Raw genomic sequence first — 14,767 nt, forward strand, 5'->3', positions numbered from 1 at the left:
GTCAAAGTTCAGATACTTCAACTTCTTCTTTCAGAGCTCCATTGGAGCACTCCCTATTTGCTACTCCCTGCGTGTTCACTTGAAGTCAATGAGATTTACTCAAATCCTGTGGAGAGAGAGTAGGATCCCAGGAATTCTATGTTATTATCATTGGTACCTGAAAGAACAATGATTTAATTGCAAATACTTATATAATATTTTCTCATTCTGTTAGGAAATTCTTTTCATAATTGTTACAAGTACGCATTTTTAACATGAGGAGGCAATGGAGACCCATGTAGGAACATTAGATCCATACCAGAGATTCCAGCACAGAAGGGACAGCAAGAGAGGAACAAATGTGAACCTGAGTTTTTTAACAATTATTTAATAATCATGGATTATCATGGGTGCATTGAGGGAGGAAGTATAAAAGGTACAAAATGCTTTCGGTCACCCAAGATTTCTGACTAGGGATGTGTGGAAACCCATTCAAAATCATGGTGAGTTTGAAATTCTTTTACACACCCACAGCCAAGGTCAGGAATGGTCCCTGAATCTTAGGTGATCGTATATTTCTAACTTGCCCTACAAAATGCCCCATCTCATGTTTTGATGCTTACGGGAGAGACCCAGTGGCATGCACCTGTCCTACCTAGAATACTTAATGCTTCCATTGGACACACTAAGAAGTGACTTTTGGTACAGTTCACCTGGCTAGTGCTATCCCCAGTGTGAGGGGATTAAAAGAATGTGTCCCAGTTGCAGTAATAGAAGAGTCTTCTGATATGTTCCTTCCGAACTGCTTATTTGGTATCTGGAAATTTAGTGGCTGAGGGAGGTGGGGAAGCTGCTTCTTTATTATGTATTGATTATGCTAATTTCTATAGTCCCTATTATAGTGGCAACTATGCATCTTCAATAGTGAATAAATCACAAATTTTCAGAAATAACGCTAGGAACATAACAAAATCAGTCAATTAAGCACTGAATAAAATGGGACCAGATCCTCATCTAGTGTACACTGATGTACTTCTATTGAATTTAATGGAGCTATACTGATTTACAACTGCTAAGGTTATGTCCCATTGGCTTTGTGACATGCCACAAAAATCTCTGATCTTGGGCCATGAGAAGTTACCAAGAAGAGTGCATTCCAAAGGTGGGGCCCTCAGTTGAGAGAGCCCTGCTGTCCGTGGTGGAGCTTTCATACTTAGGGACAAAGGGCAAGAACCACTCAGCCATCTTTTCTGACATGTTAGGGTACAAAATTGAGATAACTTCTTGAGTGTCCGTTCTAGTCTTTAAAGATCTCCATTGACACCTGAAGTTGCAACCCAGAAATGAAAGGAAACCACTACAGAGACTTCAGCCCAAGTATTATTTGTTCATGCTAGCTTGCCCCACAAAGGGGGTGAGTTCTGCTTGATATGGAGTGTCTTGGTAGATTGCAAGAGTAGCCCTGTACTACTGCTTATTGCAATAGTGAACCCTGGAAAATGATGCAAATACTGCCTCCTCCTAGTCCTTTAAAAGTTTCCCCTTGCTAATAAGCCTAATCCAGGCTAATGTGTAACCAGTTAGTTTACCTGTAAATTCCCTTCTCTATCAGTGGGAGTCTGAGTTCAGTGAAAAGAAGATGTAGGGGTGAGTTTTACTGACAATTTTGTTGAAATCTCAGCCCATAGCATCTCACAATCTACCCTACTGGTTTAATACTGAACAGGGGTGTTACAAAATCTTGTAGGACTCCATGTGAGGACTATTGGAGAAAATTAGCAATCCTGTCGGGGACATTTTAGAGAGGAAGAATGAATCCACTAAAGGTGCACTTCCTCAACTCCCACAAGATTCACTGGACAAGTCAACACTACCATCAAGTTAAGTGTCAAAAGCTACAGACAAATCTGATAAATCAGCATAGCCCCTGATCCCTTGTCCATTGCTAAAAAGAACTCTTCAATCATTTATACCAATATACAGTTCCATTTCCATTCTCGTATCTGAACTCTGACTGATAGCAATGAAAAAATCTGTGGCATTCAAATAATCTGGGATAAAATCTTATGTGTTTTACTTCTCACAGTAGAAGGCATGTAGAATATTTTTTTAAATGTTGTTTCTTTGCTGGGCAAAAACAAATTGCACTTGCAATATTTAAAACTTGCTTTTTTCTTCATTTGGGGATTGCTAATTCATTTGGGCTTCCTCTGGCATGTAGTTTTATATAAAGCCATAGCATACCTGAGGTTTCATTTCCAGAAAGCTGCAGATACTCATGCTCCAGCCACAGGCTTTCTGTGTGTATCTCTCCCAGCTCTGTAAAATAAATCATTTGATACGGCAGTGTGTTCTGTAGTACTGCTTCAGCTCAGATCTTTATGCAGCTTTCTATTTAAAATAATTAAAAAGCAATTTAAATAAGGCACCAGCTGTACGTGTAACCAGTGAACAACAAGTTATTTTAATATGGCTGGTGGCCACATCCTCCTCCTTTCCTCCTTGCTTTGCCCACAAATAACAACCTTTTCAAAACAAAGCTGCAGCTTTAAATAAGTAAATTATAAATATACAATGAAACTTTAGACATTACCAAAAAGCAAGCCCAACTGTATGTTGTCTAACGAAAGGACACCATCTTGACCTGTTTGTGCAAATCAGGCAGTCCTTCATCCAAATTTCCTGGGATAATGCAACCCACTTTCTATATAAGCTAGGTATTAATCAATGCCTCCCCCAAACCAGCCTACTCTGTTTTCATTAATTTGCCCACTGTAGTCTTTATACCAGTGGGTGTTTGTCCAGATAGCTGGAAGAAAAGGGGCATTGCCCCTTTAAGGGCTCCCCTACAGCAGGTGGAGAGAAGGGTAAAAGTTTAGAATGATAGGCAAGAAACTGTTAAGGCCAGGTCAGGACAAAGTCACTGCAATGCCCCTCCTGCTGACTGGAAGTGGGGGGTATTCATATCCCATGCTGCCACAGAGAGGGTCTTGTTACCAGAATCAGGCTGGCAGTCAAGTATAATCAATGCCTTCCCCAAACGGCCCTACTCTATTTCCATGAAAGAATATCTAATTTCATTGGCTAGCACTTCCACCTTATCTTAACCCTCGACAAGCAAATATGCCCTGGCCTTTGCAAGTTGCATCTCAAGCAAGGTTTACATGGTGCAGAGTTTCCCCTAAAATTCCACCAGTGTCATGATCCTTCCTCTGGCAGGCTTTTATTTGAAGAAATACAGCACATTGTGATAACTTGAGAGCATTAAAAGTTACAGAAAGGAAAAAAATATTGCATATATGTACTCCATGTTTTTTTTTTAAACCATCCCCATAATACCACCATAAATCTTCTCCCGTTACAGCAACCTAGATGCCAACTCCTGCAGTGTGAGTAGGTGGGAAGTTGCCCACAGTGTTGCAACAATGAAAATACTGGAGATAAACAGTAATTATGAAGGTTGAATACAGGTCTCTGAATCAAACAGCAGAAACCAAAACAGTAGTAGTAGCAGACATGTAGACATTTTTCAATCTTCTGCTAACTGAAAGAGTACATTCTTTTCTTGCAGATGCACACTTAGCTGTGGTAACCCTTACCTTCTTCATTTCCATGCTGGGCTCCTAGAATATATTCTACATGGTTTGACTATGAAGGCAATATAAACATTTCCATTGGTCCAATACGCAGTGGCCTGCCTACTAGGAAACTTTAATTAGTGCGAGCACAACACATTGGTTCTCTGCACTCTGCTGGCTTCCTGTCCTGTTTCAGATCTGCTTCAGGATCGCTGTTGCTAATCTTCAGAGCCTGCAGTGGAATATATCTACCTTGAAGATCAGCACACAGCTGAAATTAGTTGGGACTCTGGCTGATAGAGACCAGAGTAAAATTCTCAGGGTGCAGGAGCTGGGCATTCTCAGTATTAGACCCTCAGCTGCAAAACTCCCTATCATTACAAATCAGGATTTAGGATGCAATGAAAAATTCGCTATTTGCTCTTTGTCCTTTCCTCAGACAGCTGCAGAACATCCAGTAGCATCTCTTGAGATAAAGCAAAAGGAACCCTCTATAAACAATAGAGAGATGAGGAATATGGCACTTTTGCATGGAATTGTTGCTATTTTAATTTTCGGCCTAGATGCTATGGTATTGAGTGGATTAAAAATACATAGACCTAAGGTATAGCTCCTTCCAGCCTTCCCCTGCCTGATTGTTGAGAGAAGTTGTTTCTTTTTGGTAACTTGCATGGGTTGTTGAAACTGCAATATTTTATAGGCCTGACAATGTTGGATAAAATGGTGTACTGAAAAAAAAATTCTATACATTTTTCATCCTAAATATTTTGCAAAGCTAAACCCAAAAGCCTCAGCTATCTCTATTTGCTGTTATAAGCATCCAGCTTACGGTCATGTAGGATGGATTTCAGCTTTCAGGAAAACTGGAAATGGGTGTACCACTAGTAGATATCAGAACACTTAATAGCAAGTAATTTATCTGAATGTAAATTTTTTTTGTTCATAAATTATCTGCAGTAATTAGGTTTTTTTTTGTTTTGTTTTGTTTTGTTTTTTTCCTTGAATTTATTTGGGGGAGAATGGGGACCTTGGAGTAAATACCTTAACTAATTCTAAAATAGGCTTTTGAGGGAGACTCATCCAGGCTTAGTTGACCAGAGGATGGGTCACCATGAAGTTGACTTTTTTGAGGTGCAGACTGACGTGAAAGAGAGTGGAATCCCAGGGATTAGCATATTTGGTGATGGATGGATTCTTCCTCTGAGTGAGGCCTGCATAGTATCCATGGTTACATAAACTCTCCATTGCTGTTAGTAACTTCATTACCTTTACTGGCAATCTTCATAGGGGAGTCCATTCCTTTGTGATCGTAACCTGGGCACACTGAGTAGGATTATCAAAAATTTAAGATTATAGCAGCAATGTATTGTAGCATAAGGCTTTTAGAGATGGCAGAGAGACTAGAAAATGATATTCTAGAGTCCACAGAAAACAGTTTAGTCTCATTATATAGCGGCTGGTTTATTTCCACCAGGTTTTGGAAGCCTTCAGAGTTTACGTGACCCAATTTTACTTTGAACAGAACACTTAGAAAAGCTGTAACTCCTACCACTTTCCATGACCTTATGTAGCTTTTTATTTCATTTTTTTGTTTTTACATACCTTAATGTTTAAGTTTACACAAAACATCTTTGTTTATACTAAAAGATGTTTTCTAAAATTTCATTGCAAACATTTCCTAGAGCTTTCTTGAAATCTCTTTATTTAAAGAACAAAACAGTATTTCCAATAACTTTTTCATTATTAAAATATAGTTTTAGCCCGTAATAATAAATATGAAAAGAAACGCTTCAATAGAAACCTATGTTTATCTCTGAACAGAACTAAATTTAAATGCCACCTATAATCAACAGCAACATATGCAAATAGGTTTGTATCATTTATATTTTTATATGTCTAATCAAACTAGCATTTTTGTAACCCTCTGTGAGGATTCATATACTAAGCACTGCATTTCATGATGATTCATGCAATCCACTTACCAGTCAAGCATATATGGATATTAGAAACCTTTTAACACAGAAAAATAATTCTTTACTGAAGTTTAAAGCAAGAATACCTGTTGCCATGATATGCCCATCATTAGCCTGTCTATCTGCTAGACTTTTAATCTTTGACATCTATTTTGTGTTCCTTCTAATTGGGACCTGTCTGAATTCTTCAGAGAGCAGACTCTCTAGCCCACTTTTCTCTAGATTGACTGTTACTTTGAAGATCAATTTCAGTGATGATCTACTAATACTACCTATATGAGTAATTGAACAAAGTTTGATTGAAAGTGGAAAATTATCCTTTGATTCAAATAATTCCCTATATCCTTAGTAAAAACCAGGTCCTAATGAAGAGTCTCACCATGCAAATTATATGGTATCCTCTTTAATTTACAGCTAGATCTTATTAAAGGTCAAATTATCAGTAGACTTCTAGTGACTATCAGTTGGCATCTAATCAGATAAATAAAATAATATAGGCATTTTGCCATACTGAATGCATATTATTATCCAGTTCCCTTAGAAATATTGTTTGTGACAAAAAGATGCTATTAAGGCACATCATGTCAGTTTCACAAGTTAGCACATGCTTAAAAACAAATTAAGGAAAAAATTATATTATTTAAAAAAATGACAACCCAAACATGAAAAATTTTGCTACTCTAAGTATAAGGCAAGCTGATGTCCAGCATCTTAACTGGATAAGTACACCTGCCTATATACAAACTCACCAGGAACCCAGCATTAAGCTCCTCGTATCTAATAAATGGAGTCCCTTTGTCATTTCCATCATTTGACTAGGGGAGCAAAACCTTTGCAATGATGTGGAGCTGTGTGGCAAGGAGAGACTATAAATGGAAGGTTTTTACCAATTGCTTTGTTCCCAGCAGCACCTCTATATGATATTCTTGTAGAAAATAGGAAACTTGAAATAAAAAATTGTTCCCTTTGTCTCCTTTTCCCACTTACACCTCTGTATCTTTTTCCCTGCTCCTGCCGATACATGGAATTACTTTTCTCTTCAAATACTAACATCCACTTTCCCTTCAGATTCTTCCTCATACCTCACTTCTTTCACCTGCTAATCTCCTTTCCTGTGTTATCTATACCTTTTTCATGCCCTTCCTTAATATTATTGCTGGTGCTGGTAGCACTGCCTACTATTAAGGTTGCCTGACACTTCCCATTATAACATCGTATTTATAGTTGATTATAACTTTGCAAAATTTTAACCATTGGGCTGAAATTATCCTTGCTGGGTGTTTGCGTCAGGATGATTATTTTTGAAAACTTCAGCCAAAGTGGTTCAGGTGTTTCTGAGAATGAGCCTAGTGAAAAATATGTTGTTTTGCTCAACGTTATTTTTTGGTGTCCTTTTCTTTGAAAAGCTTTAGTGCCCCCATGCATTGGAGTAAGTATTTCAAATTTGACTGGGTGGAGGACTTCTTTTCAATCTTAATAATGTTCTTTCAAAATAGTTTTTGTGTGTAATAATATATATTTAATAAAATCAGAATGTACAGACTGTGGCCCATACTTCAACAGCATTATGTCAGTTTACGTCAGCTGAGGATCTGGCTGTCTCTCTCCAATATAGAGATATTTGGGGGCAGGTATTGTGTTTTATTTAGGTTTTTATTTCTACAAGTTACCAATTTAAATTAGTTAGAATTGATTTCCCTCAGTTCCATACAACTTTGCCTGGAAATTGTCATCCATACAAGCTTTTTGTCCATTCACTGGCGCACATCCACAAAAATATATCTTTGTTAACTGCATTGTATATACAATATGCACCATGAGTCATATGTAAAAAACTGTAAAAGGGACATGACTCAACTATGTAAATATTTTGGTTTTCAGTTTCTAAATATGTTGCCCTTGTGTTTAGTTCATTAAAGGCTTGCACACCATATAGTCACACTGTTGATGAGCAGAGAACTTGATACTAAAGATGTCCGTAAAAGAAAATACTTGTAATTCTCTTTCTACTCACAAAACTCTAACACTACACTTTATGCTAGAGTCAATATGTGCTATAGTGTTAAGGCGTGTTTACCTGTTCAATTGAAGGAGTGAAATCCTGGCTACAGTGGGGTGAGGATTTCATCCATGGTTTAACACTGATACATTTTTTATGATCTGTTGTTCAGTTGTCACAAATCTTCTAGTTTAGTTAGACTTTGTCAGTGGCTTTTATCTGTGCAGGTTTTGCATTAAAGCGGACAGGCTTAATGAGAACAAACAAGTGAAAAAATATATAAAGTAATACTGGAGATGATAGAAATGCTTGGGATTTACTCCTATCTATTTTGTTTGCTGCAGTAAGACCTTTCCTACCCCTGTTCAGCTAATTGTATGGCATTCAGTTACATACTTTTAAAACAATGCAAAGTAGGGGGTAAATAACCATCTTCACAGCAAAGCTATTTGCATGGACTAAGAATGTGTAAATAGGTTCAGAACAGGAGCAATTATTTCAATAATATCTTTCACTTGTGTTATTTGTTACATCTCTAGGAGACAAGGATACTGGTTAGTCACCAAGTTATGGCATATCAAAATTACTACCCATTTGGATGATAAATAAGCATCAGCTGAAGTGGAGGATGCACCAAAAATTAATTCAGCAAGAAAAGTCATTTGATGTTGCAGTAATGTAGACATTTCCTATAAATTTGGTTTTATAAATAAATTTGGTAAATTTTTATATATTACAATATTGAAGAGAGCACTTCATTGCAAAGTGAAAAGGAGGAAAAGTTTGATATTTAAACAGAAATTGTTCTACACAAATTATTACCTATTCTATTATTGTTGGTTATTCCTGATGTGACTTTACATGATTTGATAGGAGTTTCATTTAAAAATTAATTAAAATATCTATTTATTTTAGATAATCTGAGTACTGTAATTGGTTTTAAAATTAAAAAAAAAAAAAGCTTCCATATTAGATATTAAGTTATTTAACTAGGAAAAATTATAACAACTCAAACAATTAAAATTCAGGAAAAATGGTCTGGCAAAAACAGAAGACCTAGTGGATGAAATCATAGCTAAGAGCTGAGGATGAAAAAAATAAATGAAATCATAGCAAAGAATCAAAGAAATAATAGCTAAGAGAATTCAATTAGTAACATTTGAAACTTCATATTTTTCACTATTAGACAATCTAGTGTGGTACCAGGGAAAGATTCAGAGTGATGAAGATGTGAGAATTGACCATGCAGTTTCAAAATATCATGGTTTGAGCTTTAGGATTAATAGGTAAAAATGTTCCAGGGGCAAATACTAATATTAATGGGTCAAATACATCAAGAATTTGACAAAATACGTGAAAACTATAATCCCAGGATGGCTTTTGCATTTAGATTCACTGTGGTAAAATGAAAATCTGCCACAATTGCACTGCTTTAGTTGAGATAATTGTGAATTTAATTGTGAAGGGTGAAGTATTTACTAATTCAAACTGATTGCAACCTTTAAGATGCACATTAGACAGAAAATTTCCAGTTAGTTCCTATCCCAGCCAAATAGTACATCTCCCATCTCTGTTTGTGACACACACTACTGCTGCCAAGATTTGCATGGAATTTGCATGAACATGGATCTCATCTGTCCATGCACAGCTGCACTGCCATGAGATTTTAAAGAAATCATGTTCCTTATGTATCAGAAGGGGACTTCCTCTCCTATGGCATCAGCAGAGAATGAGTTGTGCCAGAAGCAGACTTTAATTTTTCTATTTTTTTTAAATAGACCAAGATTGGACTGGTCCACCTCCTGTCCTGTCCTTCTATTGAAATCTACTAAAATAAATCACTTCCATGCTTTCTAAGATGGCTGTTCCCAACCCACAGTTTTTCAAGTTGACTGTTAAAATGGAGTATTCATTCTGACTGAATCTGTTCCTCCTATGGAACCCAAATATTTGAGCTCTATGCAGGTTGAGTGCAAAGCAGTTGGGATGGGAAATCCACATCCCCAACCAAGGCCAGGGGCAAGGGTGCTATGCATCTCCCTGTTACTATAATTCCAGCCTATGAGTTTAAGGAGAGTGAGACAATTTACTGTGGACTGGCATACTGTATGTATCTGTGGACTGGTATAGTGTATGTATAGGATCTGTGTAAAGGTGGGTTTGAGGCTCCTACTTAGCTTGTATTTGTTCCACCCCTCTTGTGGTCTTCCTGTGTTGTGCTATATGGTGGCAGGATGAAGATCCTTTCTCAAGTGAGTAAGGTATCCCATGTGTCCACCCTGCCAGCAGACACCATCAGTACAGCCCTTATGGCACAAGGAGTTAAATGATGCAGAAAGTATTGTCCTGGTCCTTCACGCAATGGATGAATTTCCACACAGAATACATAATACTCTCCACACCTTTTTAAAAAATGTTAATAAAACACTTGTTTAAACTGTTGAGTACCACAGAGACTGTTTTATGTTGTGACTTCTCTTTGCATGACCACCACCTAAATTACAAAGACAACAGACAGTTGCATAAAAAGTTAAGCTTAAATTGCACTTTATTCTTCTTGTCTGTCATCTAGACTGTAGACAGAAACTAACATTCCTGATTCACAGTGATATTGCTGAAGGTCCTCAAATTTCCAGGAATGAGAGCATTGCTGAACTGAATAACGAGAAAAAGGATGTATAGTTTACCCAGCCTTTTCTTACATCTGCTGGTTATTCTGGTGGTGTTGGCTTTCCCCTCCTTCATAATCAGGAATCTTTTAAAGAGCTCTGCAGGGGTCCTTTTGTTTCTTTCCTGATAGCTGAGTTGGAGATAGAGGGTCTTTTGGTATGTGTTTTATGTTAGTGAAGCTAATTAAATAGTTTGATAATGATCCTCAGATAAAAAAAGATAACAACTGAAAGAAAGATTAGAAGCAAGAAAGTTGTGATTGTCGGAATTGTTGAGACTAGGAGTCTTTGGACATCTCATTGATTAACTGTTGCCCCTATCCAGCCAAACATTTACATGGATTGGGTCATATAACCCACAGAAGATGTGACATTGTATGGTATGGTGATAGTGCATCAGGCTGACCTATTCAGTAAATGTATTTCTACAAACAAGTTTTTGTTCAGACAAATATCTGTTCTTGTGAATATCTATATTCACATTTGAACAAGAATATTTGTGTGCAAATGGAAGTATTCATCAGGTATTCTTCTTTATTCAGTATTAGATAGTTACTAACCTACTATTTAAAAAATGTCAGTTACTTAGTCAAGGAGCAGAAATAATATTGTGATTTTTGGCAGCCACTCAGTATAAGTGACAAGCATAGAAAACCATTCACAAACAACCAATAGGCTGACAATTGGTCTTCCAAGCTATTTGCAAATGACTCATAAAATGGCTAAATTAATAATTAATTATTCAATCACTTTATAGCTATTGTACTGAAATACAATATGCTGATGTGCAGAAAATGGCATATCACTGGCATGATCCACCAAGCCAGATTTAAAAAAAAAAAAAAATTAAGGCACAGTTTTTTATTAAAATTCAAAATAAAAAAATTAAACTTTTCAGAGAAATTAATGAAACGTTATTTAAGAATGTTGATGGGCAGTTTTTTCCTAGTTAACCATATTTTTAGTAAAATTCTGTTTTTGAAAATCATGCCTTTTGTCTTTAAAAAAAAAAAAAAAAAATATGGCATTGTTAGCAGTGAACATTACATTGGCTAGCCCTAGACAGTGGTTTCTGGGCTCTAAAATGATTTTCATTGAAAAAGCTGATTGAGCTTAACATGTATTTCTTAATATTGTGCTGCTAATACATTTTTTTTGCACGTGAGTTTGCCAGTCTGTAAATGGGTTCTTCATTGCCCCAAAGGGATTGCTAAATCCTTTGTACCCTTATCTCCTTTTAACCCAGCAATCTATCTTGTCCCCAGTCTTTTGCTACCTCTCAGATAAGAGTTGGGAGATGGAACAGGAGCCAGCTTTCCGAGACCTAAAGTTCCTCCAGAACAATTTGGAACAGGAGGGAGCTCTTATAACCTTTAAAACTTTGGCAGCCATTACAGGGGTTTCTCCAATATATCTCAGCCCGTATTGTCTGGGCTTATGAGAGTGGAGAACCTATCAGTAATATGCAATCTGATAGATTCTGTTTAGAAATTAAATTTAGTCCTCCACAGGCTCTGCTTAACTACTTTTCGCATCCATGTTCCTGTACTGCATATCAGTCAAGATGGCCCTCTTGATAGCCATTATTTCAGCTGCAGAGACAGGATATCCTTTAGAATGGCCTCTAGCTTCTCTACTGTGGAGAAAAAAACTGGGTGATCATGTAACTAAACGCTGTCATAAAAGGTACGCACAAAGGGGCTGGCTTAAGGTTATATGGGCAATCTTAAATCTGGCATTTCTTGACTTTGAAGTGCTTTACTTTGTAATCAGAAAATTCTTTTAATGTGGTTTTTGTGTGTAATTGATCATACAGCAGAGTGTTCAACTTATGCAATTTGGAGTGCGACGTAGGAGGGAGGTGAAGACTCTGTATTAAGTCTGGAGTGAGGTCCTATCCTCGAAAACACTGGATACTTGCGATAATCTGGTCCATTCCAGAAAAAATATGTTGCTTGGCAGAAGTATTTTTGAGGCCTCAAACCTCTTTGGCAGGAAATATTTAGCAATATCCAGAGAGGGGTTGACTGCATCAGTGGCAAGGAATTGGCCCAACCCACCCTTCAATTTGGTGGTAGAATTTTAACAAGGAGATTCTGGGATCCGTGCCTCCCCAGCACATCCCTGAAACAATTGTCTCGTACATTAGCATCTAGGACTCATTTCTAAAAAAAATAGGCTCCTGATGTGCAAATAATGGACTTTTGATCTAGTGCCAATATTTTAAGATGGGCTTCCACAAATATCATCACCCCCCCCCCCCCCCCCCCCCACACACACACACACTTTTAGCTTGTGATAAACTCTGAGTACGAGGGATCCATTTCCAAAGAGTAGAAAACGGGAGGGACCACGGAGTGTCTTAATTTGCTCTTATTTAAAACAAATGTTCTCATAAACATAACCAAGAAGGGAGGTAACCCCGCTTGGCAGACAAACGCATACTAAGATGCACTTGCAGGAAGTGTTTATCCGTTGTTTCTGAAAGTTATGCTGAGTATATTGAGAATATAGCACAAGTGTTCAACTTGAATAGGGTAATGGGAAGGATTCACAACAGGGGAGCAGGAATTGTTTCCCACAGGTGTCATTAACCCTCTCTATTATAATCTACAAGATTTCAGGCTTCTGATTAGAGCATTTTCTACTCAACAGGATTGGCCAGAGGGCAGAACTCCCTCAAAAATCAGGTTATTTTGCTGAAGCTTTAACATAATGTTTATAAGTCTTCAAACTGAGACGGTGCTCCCTTAAAACACTCATATCTGGATCTTAAGTATGGGCTCATTCCTTTCACCAGCTTTATCTCTCATTAGGCCTACAAGTTTTTTTATGTGCGTGATACTGAAAACACTGATTTTTGTTGTTGTTTGTTGTTGTTATGGTCTAGATGTCTATGGTTATGCTGTCTAGATGCATAATTTTAACTTAATGTTGCACTGTCGTAATCAAAAATGTGTCTGAAAGTCTAGGTGGTCCCAGGATCACTAGCTTCTTATGGGGGAAAGAAGTTCTGTTATGAGGCAAAATTTCCACCCCCTACCTCACCCTCCCAAAAGCTTCTCTCTCACTCGGTCTCTTTCTCTCCAGTTTTGAAAAACACCCGCAGGGCATCCTTTTTATTTGAATTGATTTTCTAGTTGTTTATCTTTTTCAATCTGGTCATGAAAGGCACATCTGGTTCCTATTTTAATCAGTGATCCTGTGGGAGCAACATCATATTATAAAGGGCTAACAATGCTAAAATAATAATCCATAATGATGCAACTTCTGGTAATATAAAACTGTTTTATCCTCTGTTTGTATAAGTGTGTTAATGATGTAGGCCAACTGATTTTTTTTGTAGATAAAACTCACTAAAGATCTTAATAGCAGAGATATTTGGATATTAGCTGACATCCACAGAAGTGAACTCTTAAGACAGTTAGAAATTCCTGCATTTATATAGTGTGTGAGCATTTTCATTCTTATGGAAAGTGCCAAGCTAATAGTCCTGGAGAATGAAGCCTTCTGTTTACAGGCAGAACAGGTACAGCAAGACAGGACCCATGCACACTTTCTAGCCATAATGCCTTACTCTTTACCTGGAGGGTCCTACATCTAGAGGTGAGAGGGTAATTCAGTCTGCAAGATGATTCGGTGTTTGACACATTTGGTGAGACTGCCCCAAATGGTGCCAGTTAGCCTCATAACAAAACCACCACTATCTGTTCTGAGGAGTTGGAATGAAACCAGTTGATTTCACATAGGCTGTCAAACAGCCATCAGGTGGGTAATGTTCATTTGTTACCTATGCAGGCTGGCTTTGAACCAGTAACAAAAGAGAGAGGCTTTATGTTGCATTATCAATCCCTTGAATAAATCAGAGATATCTGCTTTTAGAAATTGTCAGACTGAAGTATATATGCTCTGATATTTTCACATAATCTGAGAGAGCTACAGGATCTGTTCAGCAGAAAAGCAGACACTGGGTAAATTTATATCTGTAGGCTCCAATGAAAGAGTGGACCTATATGTAAATGATGCTCCTATCTGCCTCATTGTGTATTGCTGCTACTTTAAAATATACAGACTTCCATCCTATCTCCTCCCTGGGATCCCACAATATCCCAATGCTGTCTGAAGAAGCTCCTTCTATTGCTAGGAACTTTGGGAGTTGGAAAGAATTAATGAAAGAGTTCTATTTAGAAAGATCGGATTACAAAATACTGCATCTAAACCTTTAGTTCAACCTTCAAAATATTTCTTAGAACTGACACTTTAAAATATGCTTGCTTCTGTTTTGACTAGTTCACCAAAGCCTCTCACTGTAGCAGCATGTGCATGTCAAATACTCCCAATACTATAGAATCCGGAAAGATTTTCTTGACAGTCTCAGTGTTATAAATTAAACGATTATTCTGAAGACTAAACTTGAGAAATTCCAGGTCCACAGCATCCATTTTTCTCAATGCTTTCTCCCCAAACTCCATTTTCAAGAAAAGCCAGTGCCTAAGTAGCATGAGATGGGAACCTTTTTTCAAATTCAGTGTTAAAACAGGAGTGGTTTAGAGTACTGTAAGTACAAGT

General features: G+C 37.4%; 2 protein-coding genes across 2 annotated transcripts in view; one reads left to right on the top strand and one right to left on the bottom strand.

The window, feature by feature from the left end:
- Positions 1–14,767, bottom strand: part of FGF7 (fibroblast growth factor 7) — an 85,337-nt gene that overhangs the window by 56,516 nt on the left and 14,054 nt on the right. Inside the window, exon 2 of the mRNA XM_067555787.1 lies at positions 2,224–2,298. The gene's annotated coding sequence lies outside the window, so the exon portion shown is untranslated. The remainder of the gene's footprint in view (positions 1–2,223; positions 2,299–14,767) is intronic.
- The window catches only part of LOC137158156 (protein FAM227B-like), a 65,363-nt gene that overhangs the window by 14,057 nt on the left and 36,539 nt on the right, over positions 1–14,767 (top strand). The gene's annotated exons all lie outside the window — the stretch shown is intronic.

This window comes from Emydura macquarii, unplaced genomic scaffold, assembly GCF_026122565.2.
Source record: "Emydura macquarii macquarii isolate MOO-44397 ecotype Brisbane River unplaced genomic scaffold, CSIRO-AGI_Emac_v2 contig_1644, whole genome shotgun sequence".
In the NCBI taxonomy this organism is placed as follows: domain Eukaryota; kingdom Metazoa; phylum Chordata; order Testudines; family Chelidae; genus Emydura; species Emydura macquarii.